Source organism: Protobothrops mucrosquamatus, unplaced genomic scaffold (genome assembly GCF_001527695.2).
Source record: "Protobothrops mucrosquamatus isolate PMUCROS unplaced genomic scaffold, P.Mucros_1.0 scaffold2046, whole genome shotgun sequence".
NCBI lineage: Eukaryota > Metazoa > Chordata > Lepidosauria > Squamata > Viperidae > Protobothrops > Protobothrops mucrosquamatus.
Window position 1 is genome coordinate 93,213 of NW_015388153.1, and position 18,973 is coordinate 112,185.

At 38.1% G+C, this 18,973-nt stretch overlaps 1 protein-coding gene across 1 annotated transcript in view; it reads left to right on the forward strand.

The window, feature by feature from the left end:
- Positions 1–17,090: 17,090 nt before the first annotated feature.
- The window catches only part of LOC107294663 (synaptotagmin-like protein 5), a 20,077-nt gene continuing 18,194 nt past the window's right edge, over positions 17,091–18,973 (forward strand). Inside the window, exon 1 of the mRNA XM_015823915.1 lies at positions 17,091–17,164. The gene's annotated coding sequence lies outside the window, so the exon portion shown is untranslated. The remainder of the gene's footprint in view (positions 17,165–18,973) is intronic.

The window sequence follows — 18,973 nt, forward strand, 5'->3', positions numbered from 1 at the left end:
TTATAACAGTAAGCAGTTGCTGTTCTACATATATTTATCTGATACAAATATTGTGCAAGTATATATAGATTTGTAACACATTATATAACTGATAGGAGAGAATATTTGTAACTCGGGGTTGAACTGTGGGTCCTTTGGTGCTGAGGATGCAAATATTTCATTACCAAACTACATAACAATACATCACCACATGTATATAACTATAGTGCTTTGCTTAACCTACTGTATTTCATATAAATGAATCCCTTATTTCATTATACTTGTCCATACAAAGTCTATCCTTGATACAATGTGTTTTGTGATCACACACACAAAATGTAGACGCTGAATTGATGAGCTCTGCATCACCAGGAGTGAGATTATGTTTATTTTAAACAGGGTACATTTTACAGCAAAGCAAAAAAGGGCCATATAATTGTATCCTTAAAATAACTGGGCCAAGTCTCCACTGAGCTGAGCATGACTTTAGTTTGGAGTTAGCATGTACTGTGGCACATGATTTAGCAAATAATGTGAATCTATTCAATTATGGTTTATGGTGTGTTAAGAAAAAATATAAAATAGTACAAAATGTAAATCAGACCATCAGCAATATCCCAGTTTCACATGTATCTTTCTGCCTGGAGCTCCACATAATCAAAAATACACAAACCCCCAAAGCAGAAGCAACCTGTTCCAAGAGATTCGGGAACTGATATACAGCATTATGCATCTGCTTGCCTATTTATACGAGACATCTGAAGTGACATTTCAGAAATTTTTATCAGTGCAATTAAATAGCAGCCTTGGGAACCATTTAATATCAACAGTGGCAGATCATGACTGTACTCCCTATTCTTTTCAGTCCTCATCACCTCCTCTATTACCATTAAAACAGCACCCTTGCTCCGTAAACATACTGCATGTGCAGAAACGGGGCAAACGCATTTGTTGAGTCTGCTTGTCACTCTGGACTCCGGTTCCCTTTTTCTGTCATTATCTTATATTGTCTTTGAAGTCTCTCCCACTTCCATCCCTTCTGCAACGTGGGGAATTGCATGCAGCTGGCTTTTCTTGCGAGTCGCCTCCCTTCGCATCTCCCTGCGCTTCCGGAGCGGAGCCAGCAGGAGGCTCTACTGGGTCCCCCTTCCAGGAGGACGAGAAGAAGATCTGCGCCAGGACTGGGACGGCGGATTTTCCGTAGGTTGTTTTACAGGCATCCATTCTTTTCAGTGGCAACTCGTTTTTGTTTTTCCTCCTCGAGTTAGAGCAGAAAAACTCTCCCGACGTTCAACGAGGGGTGGCCGGAAAGGTTTCTTTTGCGAGCCCGCAGCGGTGCAGAAAGGTAAACCGGCACAGTGACGGCGGCAGCAACAGCAGCAGCCACCGCCGTGGGAAAGGTAAGCGGGGACTGACTTCACCCTGTGTTAACTTGGCTCTCCTCCGGCCGGTTTTCCACCGTCGGAGGACTATGAATGTCGCCCGCTTGTCCCTCGCAAGCCCGGACCGTGCAAGCTGACTGGTGCCTCACCAGTCCAGGGCAAGAGTGAGGGTAGATGATCTGGAAGGAGCACACCTTTCATATTCTGCAGGCGGTTTCCCCTTTTCTATAAGAATTTTACAGTTGGCCTCTCGAAAGGCGGGAGGGTCGACGTGGACGCTTCCGTTTTAGCACTTGTGTTTTTCTTTTCTTCCGCGTAGCGAGGGGAGAGTGTGCTCTGCAAGGGGGAGGAGGCGACTTGGAGTAATCCTGTGCGGGAAGGTGGGGATGCTTGTTGGCTTGCCTTCAGTCGAGAACAACTGAAAATAAGTAGTTTACTTCCCCCCCCTCCCATCTTTGAAAACCAAGTTTGCTTCGGACAGTTCTGATCTGAGGCAGAAAGAGGGGGAGCGTAGGTGCCTATTAAACATCAACCGTGGTGAATATTAGGATTACTTTAGAAACAAGGACAGAATGTGGTACAATATGTTCATCACCCAGCCATAATTCTTGCTTCATTCTGCCAATATGGCTAGATAATATGACTTTATCAGCGTTTTATGCATTTGCAAAGATACTCATTTCTCCCAAAATTGATCCAGTTGAATTCAAGTAGCGGTTTTGTTCAGATAATGGAGCAGGAGTTGTAGGTTGGCTCTTCATAGGTGTTTAATATGTGATTAATTACACTCCTTTTCACAATGCTATTTATCTCCCCCATTCCCCCCCCCCCCAGTCTCTGCCTACTGAGTTTGGAAAGTAAACTCTGCAGGTGGGTCTTTTGCAATCTGAAAGCTCAACAATGAAATAAAAATCTCCTACTGAGCACTAAAATAAAAGTGCTGTACTCTTACTGGGCTTTTTGGTTTGTTTCTGAAAGCCAATGTGCCTTTGAGAGATGAAGAGTGAGATCAAAGGAACTGTACTATAGAAACTGTAGTATGGCAGAATTAATTGACATGACAAAAGGAATTTTTCACTTTGAGTAATGGATCACCACCCATTTCATAAATTGCCTTTGAAATTCCTCAGACTTCAGAATGGAGCCTCCTTAGCTTTCTGCAAAGTATCTGTGCAGATGTTACTGAACAAACAAGGAATTGCAAAGAAAATATTAATGGTCCAATTGTATAGGCATTTAAAGAAAGACTTAGTATTTTCAATACTGTCTAATTCCATGAAAGGATGCTCAGAAGGCAGCTAACGAATACCATTAATTTATGTGTACATCTATGAATTATCTAAGTAATTTTTCATTTAAGGTAGGAATTTGCATGCCCTGTCAAAGGCTAGACTCCAAAAATGGGAAAGTCATGTTTTATTTTGGAAGGAACATTATAAAGAGTAAAGTAGATCCTTTACATTTCTGGAAGACTTAAAAGTATCCTATGGCCATTTAAAACCCCGTCCAGAATTCCAATTAATGCAGCAAATTTTGAAAAAAAAAAAGAGGCAGCCCACTAATATGGAGTGTTGAGGGCCGTAAAGGAGATGTTGTTGGATTGCTAGTCCTCAGATCAGCATTTTTTAATTCCAAATGTAAGATTTTTGAAAGCAGTTTGCCATTGCTTCCTTGCTTAGGGCTAAGAGAGAGTGACTGCTCCAAGGTCACCCAACTCGCCTCGTCACCCAACTGAACTAGAACTAGAACTCAGGGTCTCCCAGTTCTAGCTTAGTGCTTTAACCACTACACTAAATGAGCTTAAAACCAAATACTTTTTTATAGTGGATAATATCTTATTCAACCATAATTTGCATTCATGTGTGTTTGGGAATTTTTAGATTTCAATCTAGTCTGGATGTTTTAAAGTCTTTTTGAGATACAATGTTAAATTTTGTGTAGGTATCTAGATAAGATACTACTTATCTACTAGGCTGTTTTATGCAGACCTTGGAGCATTTGATTTATGCAGATGAAGGAAAAATAACTATATTAGTGTCATATTTAGAAGTCTAATGGTTACAGCATCAGACTGGAAACCAGGAAACTGTGAGTTCTAGTGCTGCCTTAGGCATGAAAACTGGCTGGGTGACTTTGGGCGACTCTTAGCTCAACCCACCTCACAGGGTTGTTGTTATGGGGAAAATAGAAGGAAGGAGTATTGTGTACATTGGCCACCTTGAGTTACTTATAAAGTAATACAGGCGGGATAAAAATCCAATGAATAAATAATTCAAAATACATTATTAATATGAAGTAATGGTAACTTGAGTAATTAAACAATTGAGTAATTAAACAATGTTAAGGCTTGTATCTGGCAAAATTTGTAAGCTTCAGATAGCTTGAATAGGTATGTTACATCTGCAGCATATAATCATATCACCCCTTTTAAGATATCTGAAATACCCCTTGCAGCGTTTCCAGTTTTATGATGGTAAAGAAGGTTATATAGATTGGGAATCTTTTATATTACAGTATCTTTTGCTATTCAGAGTGGAGAATTCATATGCCAGTTCATATGCACACTGTTGACACCCTGCATTTCTCTATAGAATTTCTGTTAGAATGCCCTGCAGCATCAGGAATGAAGGATGGCTTTGCTCTCAACACAATAATGTCAAGTAGTAGCACTTTTACTTTTCCCCAAAGGAGCAAATAAGGAACCATTTGCTCAAATGGAAGAAACAAGGGAGTACTGTACTGCTATAGTGGACTACTAAATTTCATCCCTGCTTCTAAATGCAGTTATTTGGAGTCAGCCCTGCAATCTATTACCTATTTTTTATATTCTTGTTCTTGCTCATATTAGAGCTCATATTACTCATATATCCATGCAGTCGTTTTATGAGAACATCCCCCTAACTATGCACTAATCACGGAATGTGATAAAGTGGAACATTTGGGTAATTGTAAATTAATATACAGCTATGTATACCAATCTATATGTAACAAAGGTCTCATTTTATTTTATAGCCAGCTCTTAAGTAAGATCTTATGTTGCCCTTGGCTGTATAGTACTAAAGTGGTTTGTTAGTCTTTAAATCAATGCCTTCTGGAGTGGCCTGAGGAACTGTGATGCTGCAGTGGCTAGAATGCAGTATTGCAGGCAAACTCTGCCCACAACCTGCAGTTTGATACTGACCAGCTCAAGGTTGACTCAGCCTTCATCCTTCCAAGGTCAGTAAAATGAGGAGCCAAATTGTTGGGGACAATATGCTGACTCTGTAAACCACTTAGAGAGGGCTGTAAAGCACTATGAAGTGGTATATAAGCCTAAGTGCTATTGCTAGTGCTATTGCCAGGACTGAAATCTGTTAAGATGTTACATGTTACTTTTCTTTATGTTCTCATACCGTCTGGGGAATTCTGACAATTGAAGTCCACACATTTGAAAGTTGCCAAGGTTAAGAAACATTGTTATAGTGGGATTTCAGGGGACTTCAGTGACTGGAAACAAAGGAATTTGAGACAGGATAGGAATTGGCCAGTAGTTTCCATTTAAAGGATGGGTAGATCGCATAATTCACTATCAGGGAAAGGTCCTTAGCTATACTTTATAGTAATGGCTGAATACTGTTTACAGAATAAAGATGTGACTCCATACGGATTGATATTTACCGATTGTTAAAGCAAGCTTCTGTCTTGGAAGAATGTGAGGGAAGGAGGAATATAAAAATTCTGCAGCAGCATCTCTTTCTTAGCTTAATGCTGAAACAGGTATCTCTGTTAATATTTTTGTAAAAAAATAATCTTGAAAAGCAGTATCCTGCTTCAAGTGTTTCACACCATCACAACAACAAACTTTATTTTGGTCATAGACTAGCATAAAATACACTAAGGAAAATTATATCCATTTCAGTAATTCTATGAAATGTATGAGTAATAAAAAGATAACTAAATGCTAGAATTGCTAATGCAATACTGTAAAATTAAAACAAACTCTATAACATTCTTATGTAGCGTTACCCCCTTAAGGGCTGCCAAAGCCCAGGCCTTCCTAGCCCTCCCCCTTTAGTCTCGCTCTTGGCAAAACGTTGGCAACAACGTCCTTTTAGCGCAGGCATGTCAAACCCGCGACGTCACATGACATTGCGCAACGTATCGGGCCGGTTTTGCGATTGCCGGCAATGGGGTGGGTGCGGCTTCCACGTGATGCGTCCGGCCCGTGGCCGGCAGTTTGACACCCCTGTTTTAGTGGGAGCTCACGCGGAATGAAGAGATGACAAGTTCTCGTCATCGAGGGATTCACAGGAACCAAAGGAATTAAATATGTGCCCAGTTGTATCTGGAAAAAAATTATGTGTGTTCTAATATGGGCTGGAATATGGGTGATCTCATTGTGGAATTCTGTATCTATGAGCCTTTCTCTAATGATTCTTTTAGCCTGAGTATATCCCAAATAAGTAGTTACTCAAATAGATAAGCTTATTTACTCAATAAGATAAGTTTAGCCAGAATTGCTTGTTGCCATGAAGAGTGAAATTGGTCTGCTGGGACTAGTGGGACCAGTCTGTTTTTCCTAGTGAGAAAAAATGGCATTTGAGGCAATGTGTGAGTATTGTATTAACAGCCATGCTCCCACCTCCACTTTTTGTTGCCTTGTGAGTGTCTCTTTGGATATACAGAATTCTGGAGGATTCTGGGGGAGCTGAAGTCTACACATCATAGAGTTGTCAAGGTTGAGAAACATTGATCTAGGTTTCAGGGGAAAAATGCAATTTTTTGGTATGATTTTAAATGATTTATAGTGAGGGAATGGTCCCATCTGAGCACCATACTATAACATTTTTACTATAGAAAGTTTCAAAATTGCGTGTATGCATTCCCCTCCTTTGGTCCAAAAAATAAAATAAAGTGTAATAATTATTGTGCTCTTTTGTCCTTATCAACTAGCACAATCGATGTGCATCTTTCCAGGCACCTAAGAATGGACCACTGCTCCTAGGTACTTAAAGCTTTTAACCTGCTCAATTTCTTTTCCTTCGGTGGTCCATTTAAATCTTGTGTTTTCTTTTTTTTTTTTTTTTTTTTTTAGCAAAAACCACTTTGGATTTCTGTTCATTGTGCTTTCAGCACAAATAAGTGAAAACTGTGAGTGCTCATCTAAATTCTACAGGTGCTTGTTAAAGGGTAGCAGCATCTCTATCGGCATATAAAAATAGGGGAATATCAATTCAAGCAATCTTGGAAAGATGCAAACTTGGGTTGGTTAATCTGCTTGTTAGGGAGTTTAAATAGAGATTAAATAAGGTAGAACTAAGATGCAGCCTTGTCTGACACCTGTTCAAACAGATTGGTTTAGACATGATGCCTTGAGAGTTGCATCTAATTTTAAAGGAGAGGTTATAAATTTGCTGAATTGGGAACAAGAAGCACCTGTCGATGCTCACTTACTCAGCTTCTCCCGAAGGAAAAGTGTACTCTACTTGGAGAACAACAAAGATTAACTCTTAATTCGGTGTATAATAGAGAAATCCAGCTAAATGGGAGTCTCGTAGATTATTTTAATTCTTTTTGAAGATAGTGATTGTACCACGTATAATAATTTCTCCATTCTAAATGGCTCCCAGCATGGTTTCTTTATTCTAATTGTAGGCATGAAACAACAATTTGTGAAATGAAAGGTATTGACAAGCAAATAAATTTGTAGCAGGGTTTAGTCCTGTAACATTGTATTAGTGAGCTCTTAATTAAATGGCTGGCTACACAGATCACCTTGTCTTTAAAGATGCCAGCGATAGTTGCTGGCAAAACATCAGGACCACAATCTAGACCACAATCACTAAACCTCGAAGCCCACCCCATTTTGAAGCTACTTACCCCAGGATGGAATAACATGGTGGGTATGCCCATTCATCGTCATTCCACTATAATGTATAATATTTACAGTATATTGTACTCGGTATATATTATTAATGTGCCATGAGATAATGTTCCCTACTGAAGAGGTCTCTTCTATTTTCAGTTCAAGGTTGGAGAATTGCATTTTAGAAAATGATTCAAGCAGAGAGTATGAGTCACAGCATTTGATTAAGAAAATAATTTTTTCTGAGCAAATTCATAGCTGGTACAAGGAAAGCGTACTTCTAGATTTTGCTTCTTGACTATAGATTTTATTTCATATGGCATGTATTTGTGTGTGTGCCTGCACGTGTTTAAGGAAGGTATAGATGAGCAGTCTCTCCAGTTGCCATTTTTCTGCTCAGGGTCATGTTTTAAGCTGATGTGCAACACTTACTCGTGGTAATTAATTTTTGTCACTTGGCAAAACAAATTCAAAAGTGCTTGTTCCAAATACATTTATATCACAACAGGTCTGCATTTGAATCACAAAAATGTGAAGTTTCAAAAGATACTCATCTTTCAATAATATAGAGAGATCTGATGAGAACGCATTGCAAGCTTCATTATCTCATTTTAATGGAAAGAATATATAGTCTAGACCAGTGGTGGCGAACCTATGGCATGGTGCCAGAGGCGGCACATGGAGCCCTCTCTGTGGGCACACGTGCCATTGCCCCAGCCTTGCCTCTCCCCGTGACCCCCTCCTCTCCAGTCCTCCTGAAGGAGAGTCGCCCTCGAGCGTGGCCCACATGGAGCAGCACAGCCAAGGACATGGCAGCCAGGCAGTGTAGACAAGACTCTGCCCTCACACCCCATCATGCAGTTGATGCTGCAGGACGCGGGCAGAGGGTGTGGTCGCCATAGCGCTGCTGGGCTGCCTGGGTGATCTGCGGTGGGCCCTGGAGGCGATGAGTGGTCCTGTGGGCAGGCGGAGCGGGGGATGGGGGCCAGAGTGGAGCAGAGGAGGAAGGTGGAGCAGGGGTGGGGCTAGTTTTTGGGCACTCGGTCTCTAAAAGGTTTGCCATCACTGGTCTAGACAGGTGATCTAGAATTTTAGTAAGATAAATTTGATTAAGAATAATTTTTCCTTTTTCTAATTTGAATGACCTTGTTTTGAGTTTAAAACAGATATTCACTTGCAGGAAAACCTTAGGAATAATAAAAAAAAATCCAGCCATACTGGAAGTTTTTAAATATTATTCTAATTATTCTGCAGCTTTTTCAGATGCAAAATGCTCCTATTTGAAATTAAATGAGGCCACGTATAGTCTGACTTTCTTACTTTGCAAACATTTCATTCTTACTTAGCAATTTTTGTAGATGCTGTAGTTTAAACAAAGTTCATGATGAAGCTTTTGCTTTCCTAGATGCCCATTTTAGAAAAAACATATAGGAGATATTTTTTTGTGGAATTCTCCATATTGAAATTTAGATTATATTCATGTTGCTTTCAATGGCAATATTTTGTCTAAAAAGTATTAATAGGATTTTGTTGTAAAATAGAAAATAGTAATATGGTTTATGTAGTATGACTTTCTGGCATTAAGTAGGAGCCTATATGACCTTTCATAGCATCTGGTTAATTTTGAAAATCCACAATGGCTTCAGAGTAGAAAATTGCTCTGTTACTCCGTTCTATTACACATGGAAGGAAAACTGGGATCTATGACTTGATGCCACTACCTCAACAAGGCCAGCAGGTGGCAGCCTTCTTGCCACCGCCAAGTCCTCACTGCCAACTCACTGCCACCATCTCTGCAGGATATCTCAACACCATAAGTTCGCTGTGGGGATAACTTGCTGCGGGCGCTGGATGGAGAGCCGGGAGGGTGGACGAGTGAGCAGGCTGTCAGAGGGGGGTGGCAATGGGCGGGGCTGTGCCAGATGGGAAGCGAGTGGGCGGTGAGGTGTCAAAATGGGAGGCCCCTGTTGCCCTGTAAGTTTTTTTTAAAAGCCACATTGCTTAATGTTTGAGGGGATCTTGCTCTGAAAATAAGGGCAGCTTTGGGGAGCAATGGGGTGGGATGTCAGCTTTTTTAAAAACTAAAACGGCTTGTTTCGAGTTGCATTCAAATATTTGCCCATCAAGCAGATTGCAAAGTTTGCAGCTGCATTTAATTGCATGTCTCATGCACTACGGAAATAGGGCTGCATGGACAGGAATGTTTGGAGTCCAAACTGAAAAAACTCCTCAGCATTACTCTTTTCACAGCATTGGTGTCAGCTTTGAGGGAACATTGCTGTGATTCTCTGTCCAAACGCACTCTGTCCATGACCAGAAATACCATGAAATCATCCACCCGGCTTTGGAGAAAAGCACTCTACACATGACCAGAAATACCATGAAGTCACCGACCTGGCTCTGTGGGAAAACACTCTGCATTTGACGAGAAACATCATGAAATCATCCACCTGGCTTTGGGCGGAAAGCACTCAGCACATGACCAGAAACACTATGAATTGCAGGGTGGCAAGGGCTTCTCATTTTGACACCCACCCCTACTCACTTCCCCATCCCATTGCTTCCCAAAGCTGCTCTTATTTTCAGAGCAAGATACCTTCATACATTAAGCAATGTGTTTTTTTAAAAAAAACTTGCAGGCCAGCGGGGGCTTCCCATTTTGATACCCCACTTGCTTCCCATCTGGCGCAGCCCCTCCCATCACCACCCCCCTCTGATAGCCTGCTCACTCGCCCGCCCTCCCGGCTCTCCATCTAGTGCCCGCAGCGAGTTATCCCTGCAGTGAATTTACAGTGTTGAGATGTCCTGAAAAGAGATGGCGGCAGTGAGTTGGCAGTGAGGACTCGGCGGTGATGAGAAGGCCACCCCCTACTAGCCACATCAAGCCAGCGGCGTCAAGTCTTCCCATTCCGGGAAAACTGATCTCTTCCTAAAAATATAAGAAACGCTATAGATTATTTTTTTAAAATAATTAATAATAATAGCTATAAAGACAAGAGTTCAATTTTGTTACAAATATCTCTGAACAATCTTATTTTACTGTTCCTTCAGTGGAAATGTAAACAAATCTTTGTTTATACCAGTATAAAACTTCTTTAACAGCAATACTGAAGTCTGAAGGTCACTCTCTCTCCTTTGTTTATCATACAATTAAAATCTACTGTAGGACAGGACTCAGAACATTTCATCAAGTTCTGTGCTCCCCCCCCCCCCCCAGTAGGATTGTTTGGAATTCATTCAAAATGAGCCAACTTGGGTAACTCAGAAGTGCACAGGATTGCAGTTCTTAAGTTCTGCTCTTTAAGACTCTCAAAGATGCTTTTTTTCACCAGGCAACTGGACTTTCATGTTTCTTTTTGCTTCTCATCCAAGAAGCTTCTTCAGCTCTGACTGGATGGTGGGGAATGGAAGGATTTATACTCCTTGCAGACAGCTGCTCATTTACGTTCTTTTAGAGAGTCGTTGATGCCACCTGGAGGTTTATATGTGTCGTCAGGGTCATGTGAGTAGTACAAATGGGTGTGGAGCCTTTTTGGAACTGTTGAAAGGACTGTGTTGTAGACTGAAGATAGATGATGTCATATCCCTCCCCCTCTGTTGAGAGAGGGCTGTTCAATTTTGAATTCCCCCACCATCCAGTCAGAGCTGAAGAAGTTTCTTGGATGAGAAGTGAAACGTCTTCAAAGAAAAACGAAGTAAAGTTGCCTCGTGAAAAAAAGCATCTTTGGGATAACTGCTGGATGACTGAGAATCTCCATAGACATTCGCTCTTTAAGACTGATATCCTATTTCAATCAAGGGTACATTTTGAATTTAATGTTAATTATACTTAGTCATATGAGGTTTCTTGGAAAAGGCTTGCCATATAAAAGCTTCACTTGTCACATGAAATCTTACATACACACATAGCATCCTGATTTTCATTGGAACATGGACCCAGGGCTATACAACTGAGTGTATTGCCATCCAGCAAAAAACATATCTCTGTTTTGGAATCTATCTTCCTCTGAGTGATAGTATTCAACTGAAAGGGAATAAGCTAAATAAAAGATTCATCTAACCATTTGGTGAGAACTATTGCTAAACATTTGCTTGTGCTTTGTAGACTAGGCAAGAATCAGGCCAGGCTTTCAAAACCTTATGATAGAAAATGCCAGTAATAATGAGTGTATTGCTTTCATTACCATTTTCTTCTCTACAGAGATTTATGCATTTTAAGAATTAAGAATGGCTTGAAAGTTGAATTATAGCTAGATTTACAATGGAAAGAACCCAAACATACTGCTATAGTTTTCCTTTTTATATGGTTTTTCTCACCTAAATAAGTTGCTTGTTACAGCCTGAGTTGGTGTATTGTTCCATCTAGTGAAAGGCATCAGTGCTTCAGGAGTCTTGGTTCTTCTACAGAAAGAGAGATGAGTCTTGGTTCTTCTTGATTCTTTAAAGTATATGTGGACTTTAATCCCTACCATTTCATTTGTAAAGTGCTATGGAAATCTGTTGTATAATAAAAATAATTTTTGCTTTTAATGTCAAAATATTGAAAATATATTAAAGGGGTCATGTTGATGAGGGTATAAATCATGCCATTGAATAATTTAAATTTAACCAATACTGTGCAATGACATGCTTCATTAATATTAATCTGACATGCTTAAACATCAATAATTTTAGCAAAGTTGTCTTATTATATCAGTGACTTTGTATCTGACAGACTTTGTATTTGACAGAGAATGCATTTGCTTTCATCCATGATTTGTATCTGGCTTTAAAGGTACTGCACTCAAAAAAATGCCTTCTCTCAAAGATTAGGAAGAGACTGGCAAGAGACTATCCTAGCTTTATAACTAGAACTGAAGAGTTCTGGAAAACACATTCTACAAAGTCCAGAAAAACACCTTTGGAAGCAATTATTTTCATATTGGATGCAAGCTAATTTATTGAAAGGTTCTAATATTAAGATTAGAACTTTTATTTCTCTTTATGTACTCTATATGGCATGTAATGAAGTCACATTTTTCCTTATTTCATTAAGCAACTAAAATGAAACTCTATGAGCTAACTTTTTGCTAACTATTGTTTTTATCCTCTTAGAGTTTAAGGTTATTGAATAACAAGCTAGTATCTTCAAACAGTAACTGGAAGTAGGTTTTATATACCTTTATGCCCTATTAGGAAAATGAAAGGAGAACAGCAAGTGTTAACAACCTGCTATAACTTGCAATGTAAAAAGAATGACCTAATCACTGAGGAATGTTACATAGTTAAAAAAAAATTGTCTCTCACTTCAACTTTTTTTAATACCTTCAGAACTGCTTTCCTGAGAAACAATAAACCACCTAATCTAAAATATTTCTCTGAGTAATTCTTCTGTTGCAATACACACAAACATTATGTATCTTTCTTTAAAAGCATGCTTTATCTCCATTCTCCCTATTATCCCTTGGAGAATAGGGAGAATGGAGAAGTATCACAAATATTTTACCCTACCTAGGTGTGCCTTAGATGTCCCACTATATAGTGATATATAATACTTTGATTATGTGCCATAAAGTTAGTGCCAGCTCTTAGCGACCTCATAGATTTCTCCATGATGACTTGACCCTAATCTGGCCTTTCTTGTCTTTTAATGGTGCACCTATCACCACTATAACCAAATCCATCCATTTTGCTGCTCATCATCATCATCTTTTTCTTTCTACCTTTCCTGGCATTATAGCTTTGTCCAAAAGCTTGGTCTTTTCATAATGTGTCCAAGTAGGATAATTTGACTCTGGTCATTTGTGCCTTGAGTGAGAATTCTGGGTTGATTTGTTTGGTGATCCACCAGACTATTGCCTGGTTCACACACAATTCTAAGCAAACTACATGTTGGTTTAGCATTGTGAATTAACCAGGCCATAGTTACTGAACTTGCTGAAGCTACTGCTAAGGAATGGGGTGCCAAAATGAAGAGTGGGATTTTATCCTGAGTAAAACTGTGGATAAGGACTCATTATTTTTCTTCTGTCCTGCCTATCAAACTTAATAGGCTGTTTAGTATAAACACACATAAACTCTGTCTCTTTTAGGATTCTACCACCTTATAACATGGGAAGAAAAATGCCATTTTAGGGCAGAGCAAAGCCTTTGCATGTGAAAGATTCTAGGTTTATTCTGTTCTGTGGCATCTCTGGAGTTAGCTGAGCTTTCCTGAGATCTTCACAGCTGGCAAACAAAATGAGTTTGATAAATGGTAGTTTAAACTTTCTATAATTGTTATATAGGTCTTTACTTACAACCAAATAAATGCTTGACATTTAGTTCTGTAGGTGATGGTAAAGTGCTACATGTAGGAAGTACAATGATTGGGATGCAACTATTTGTAATATTGGGCAGTTTATTCTGGAAGGTTTGTTATGGAGAATATGCAGGTCCTCTGATCATAGATGCTTGTAATGTACCTCGTTGTGAACACATGTTCTATGCTATATCACAATCCATGGGAATATTTAGAAAAAGGTAAATATAATTAGTTAATTTGGATAATTGACCATTTAGGCCACCAATGTTTAAATTTCTGCTTGGCATGCTTGTTTGGTATCTGTCACGGTTGAAAGTTGCATGTTTGGAAAGGACAGGCATATTTCCAAACTCTTTCAGATGTCATTTTCTGTGGTTTGAACAATAGATGTTTCCTTTATGACAGAAAGAATTAATATTGTAGTTACACTGCAAATAGCACTATATCCTGGAGTCTTTCTGCAAATGTTTGGATTCATACTGTGTTTGATCTATGAATTGTTAAACTCAACTGTAAAGATAAGCCATCAAGCAGTTTGTTGCCTACTATAATGCTAAATTAAATTGAGAAGAATCTCTTTGCTCTCCTGTATAATTTTAGTATATAATATAAATAATAATTGCAATACATATTAAATTAAAAATAGAACAATACACAAATTAGAAACTGATCTAACCCCCCAAAGTTTTTTTAGAGCTATTTAAGTATCTTAGGAATGATAAAAAAATTAAAAGTGGAAAATAGTAGAATATATTGATACAACTATTTAAAAAGCTTATGTGTTTTAATGTAAGGATCATCCATTTAATATAACAATATCTAGACAAGCTAGGAGCGGGAATTTTTAAGGCTGCATGCATGAACACATCACAAATGATCTAAAATAAATGTGTTGTGTGAACTGAAACTGTAATGAGCCAAAGTTCGAAGAATTGAAAAGGAAATGAAGCAAAAGAATCTGTAATATTAATTAGCAAAGAGAAGCAGATGTTTTGAAATGTTATAGCTCTCTACATAAGCAAATAAAGTGATAATACGCTAATGAAATAATAATATACCATACATTCTTGTTTTATGACCATGCATAACTGCTGCTTAGAAAAACAGTTCAGATTAGCTTGAAAGGATATGAAATATTTGAATAGTATCTGTTCATCTAATTATCAAATGATAATGAAGGTTCCCAATAGAATCTTCCTGGAGAAAACATTCTAAAAATTGGGAAACTATGCTAAAATGTTGTTTAGCTAGTAGCTTCCGATCACAATTCAGACGACGGCTTTTTTTGTGTGTGTCTATGTGTCTGCTGAGAATAGGCTCAGATAATGATCTTAGACTAACCACACATAGAGATCTTTTTTTTGGTACACCAGACCAGAAATATCATCACTGTGTGTGTCTTAATACACAGGTAGGTTTCATAGTATCCATGATCCACATGAGCCAACATGTGGCTTTAAGTTATTGTAAGCTTGTTTTCCAAACACATGAAAACACTTGAAACTGGGACTTACAACTTCCTGATGGCTTCTTCACTGACTTTGGGGATAATCTAAAACTCCCTTAAACAGAAGGAAAAGGGTTAATCCAAAAGAAATGTTATTTGCTGGGTTTTGGTAGATAAAAAAGAGTACAGGGAAATCACTAGCCGGGACAGAGTAAAGTGTTATAGCCAAAATAATATAACTGAACCAGAGCTGGTAATTAAATAAAAGGGGAGAATTATTATTATTTATTTAGAGTGAAATGATTAGCAGAAGGCAAGGATGCTAAATTTTCAAATTTTAAGACGGTGATTACATGTTTTGCTTGAAAACAAAATGAAACATTAATTTGAAATGTTGGTTTTAAGTTCCATTAGAAAAACCTCCATGAGGATTGAGGTCTATCACTTTTAAACGTCTTCTTGGAAATTATTGAAAAAAAGAGTAACATGAAATACTGCAGCTTTAAACACATGCTTTATTAAAATTTTCCTGTTTTGTTAAGAAATTTTCATTGGCCTTCATAACTATTGAAATATATGTATGGAGTCTGGGCAATTGAAGAATAGTTATTACATAATCAGATAAAGTACTATCCGATAATAAGCACCAAAACTTGACAAAATAAAGTACTACAGAGTAGCATGCATTGAAATGTTAATGTATAGCTTAATAATAAATTGTGATGAATACAATAAATGTCAATTGGATTTAGGAGAAGATCGTTGCCAAATACCTACATAAGGCCTTGGTGCAACTTTGTGTTGTGCACCACTTGCGCCCAACTTTGTGTTGTGTACCACTTGTGCCCTAAGTCATCTCTTGGTTGGATTACTGCAACACAGTCTATGTGAGGCTACGCTTGAAGAGTATTTGGAAGCTACAGCTGATGCAGGATGTAATAGTGTGCACAACATGAGGAGAGCTCTTATTGCTGGAGGTGGTTCACAGGGTAAGAAGACTGTCTTACACTTGGGGGGGGTTGTATAATTTTAAAATGTTAATCTGCATAGTTTTAATGTTTTAATTACTTTTCTATTTATCTTTTTATGATGTATAAATTACCCAGAGTCGCTGTATAGGGGAGATGGGTGGCACAAAAATTTATTTAATTAATTAATTAATTAATAAATAAATAAATAAATAAATAAATAAATAAATAAATAAATAAATAAATAAATAAATAAATAAATAAATAAATAAATAAATAAATAAATAAATAAATAGTGTATGTTTTTAAAAATTAATATGATTAGAGCATTGGCTTGCAATAAATTGGGACCAGAATTTCTGTTGCTAAGCAAGGCACTTGTTAAATGAGTTGTGCCCAACTTTATGACTTTTTTTGCCATAATTATTAAGCAAATCACGGCAGTTGATCACATGGTTGGTCCCAAAACATCTGGAGCACCACTTGAAGACCATCAGCATTGAGAAAATCACCACCAGTCAATTGCAAAAGGCAGCTTTACTGGAACAACTTATATCCAGGATACCTTTAATTCATTGAACAACATCTGCTACCCCAGATAGGTGGATAAAAGTGTCAAATCCAATTTAAACATCTGGTTGACTTTACAACCGACTGTACTAATAAAGTTAGCTTTTTCTCATCTGCTGCCCTCTGGGTATGTTGGATTACAATACCCAGAATTTAAGATGCCAGTGGGAAAAGAATGCTAATTAATGTAAGAAATACTAGAAGAAGAAGAGATAGTGCTCTAACTTGGTATGGCAAATCTGTTTTTTAAATCTTATACTCTTAGCAATTCTACTCACAATGTACAGTATATATTAGATCCCAGGAGGAAGTAGGACAATCTTTGATTGATTGGTGATTAGTTATTTATCCTTACACAGAGATAGGAATAAAATCATCTTAAGTGATTAGAAATGGTAGTCAATAATTACTTTTAAAAGGCTGGCACTTCACATACTCATTTTAGTTTTTTACAATGGAAAACAGAATTTCCTTTTTCCTTTGGAACTTAATAGGTTATTACTGCAGGTATTTCCTTGTAGTTTGATAATTGTCTGCTGGTGATAAATATTGCATCATACTACTGGGTGTGTCTTTTGTGCAAATAGCTTCCTGATAGAAGAACTGCTGGTTTTTCAGGTTAATGGATAGAGTAACCAGTGTCAGTACCCTGTAAAGTTGCTTAGAAGGAACGTTTCAGCTATGGGTATGGTAAGGCTTGATTGATCAGAATGCCATTTACATGATTATTCTCATTTAAAACCATATACATTCATAGACTCCTGTAATTGTGTATTTCCCTTTTTTAAGCATAAAAATAACATAAGAATAAGAAATGAGGTTTGATTAGGCCATTTATTTAACATAGTAGCTGCTGCTTTAACTTCCTGTTGGAGCAATGAATAAAACTGGGATGCTCCAAAGTTATAAATTTCTGTGACTTCCGCTTGAAATATAGCATAAGAAATCATTTCACTCTGTAAAACCTTCAAAGATTTATTCTAGAATGATGTAATTGAATAATACTTTTTCCCTTTGCTTTGCTTTTTAAAGTAACTTTATAATCTCAACAGATCAGACTGAAGTGTGTGCTATCATATTGGGATGCTAGGTTACTGTGCTGCTCTTGCTAGATCTTGCTAGATCTTGCTAGGAATAAAATAAGGGAAATTTCTGTGTCAGTTGTTAGATATAATGATTTACTCAAAGCCTGTAGATCTACCTTCCTTATTGCTTAAATTTGAGCAGAAATGAGCCCCATTCTGTTTCTGAAAAATCAGTTCTGTATTTGATGAAAGTGCTGCTATTAGACTTTTCAGGAATAAAATACAGGTGGTCCTTGACTTATGACTGTTCGTTCCGTGACCGTTCAAAATGACAAAGGTGCTGAATGAAGGGACTTATGGCCGATGCTCAGACTTAGGATTGTCGCAGCAGCTCCATGGTTACCTAATTGAAATCTGGACTCTTTGCAACCTGTTTGCACTGATGATGGATTGCCAAGACTTCCGTGATCATGTGGTCGCCACTTGCGACCTCCCCTGGTGGCTTCTTCAGAAAGTCAACAGGGAAGCCAGCAGGGAAAATCACGAGCCGCTTTGTCTCTCTGGGCAGTGTGCCCCCTCCCCTCCTCGCCAAGGGAGGCAGGGCAGCAAGGCACTGCCCAGAGAAATAAAGCTGGAACAGCTGTGCTTCTCCCCATAGTGTACTGCCTCCTGTCCCCAACCCATTTATGAAAGTTATGAAAAAAATTACAAAAATGGTCTTGCAACTTTTAGGTTGAAACTCTGCAAAATTACTTTCTTTGGAAAGATCTACCATGCCTACTACTTTCATCCAATGCTGCCAACCCACATACATGCACAAAAACTGCAGAGGTTTGGATGCTTTTCCTTCTTCTGTCAGATCAAATTTTGAGTCTTGTGGCCTTTAAATTTTAAACATGGGTAGTCCTCAAATTAGAACAGTTCATTTAGTGGCTGTTCAAAGTCACAACGGATTTATGACTGGTTTTCACACTTAACGACTGTTGCAGCATCCCCATGGTCACATGATCAAAATTCGGATGCTTGGCAACTGTTTCATATTTATGGCACTTGCAATGTGCTGCGGTCACGTGATCAGATTTTACAACCTTTTGACAAGCAAAGTCACTTAACAACCATGTTACTAACTTAATGACTGCAGTAATACACCTAAGAACTGTGGCACGAAAGGTTGTAAAATGGGGCAAAACTCACTTAACAAATGTTTCATTTAGCAACACAAATTTTGGGCTCAATTGTTTTTTTTTTTTGTGTTTTTTTTCAATATAAAATTTAATTGTTTTTATCATAAAAAAAAAAGAAATACATCACAGATATTACACAATGTTATAACCCATCCCCCCACCCCCCGGACTTCCCAAACCAACCTAGGCTAATATTCAAATACAAGTAAACAAATATTAATATCTCTAACTCCAAAGTCTAAACTTAAACAATCCATCTCCTCCGTATTAATAAAAATTATTCATTTAGT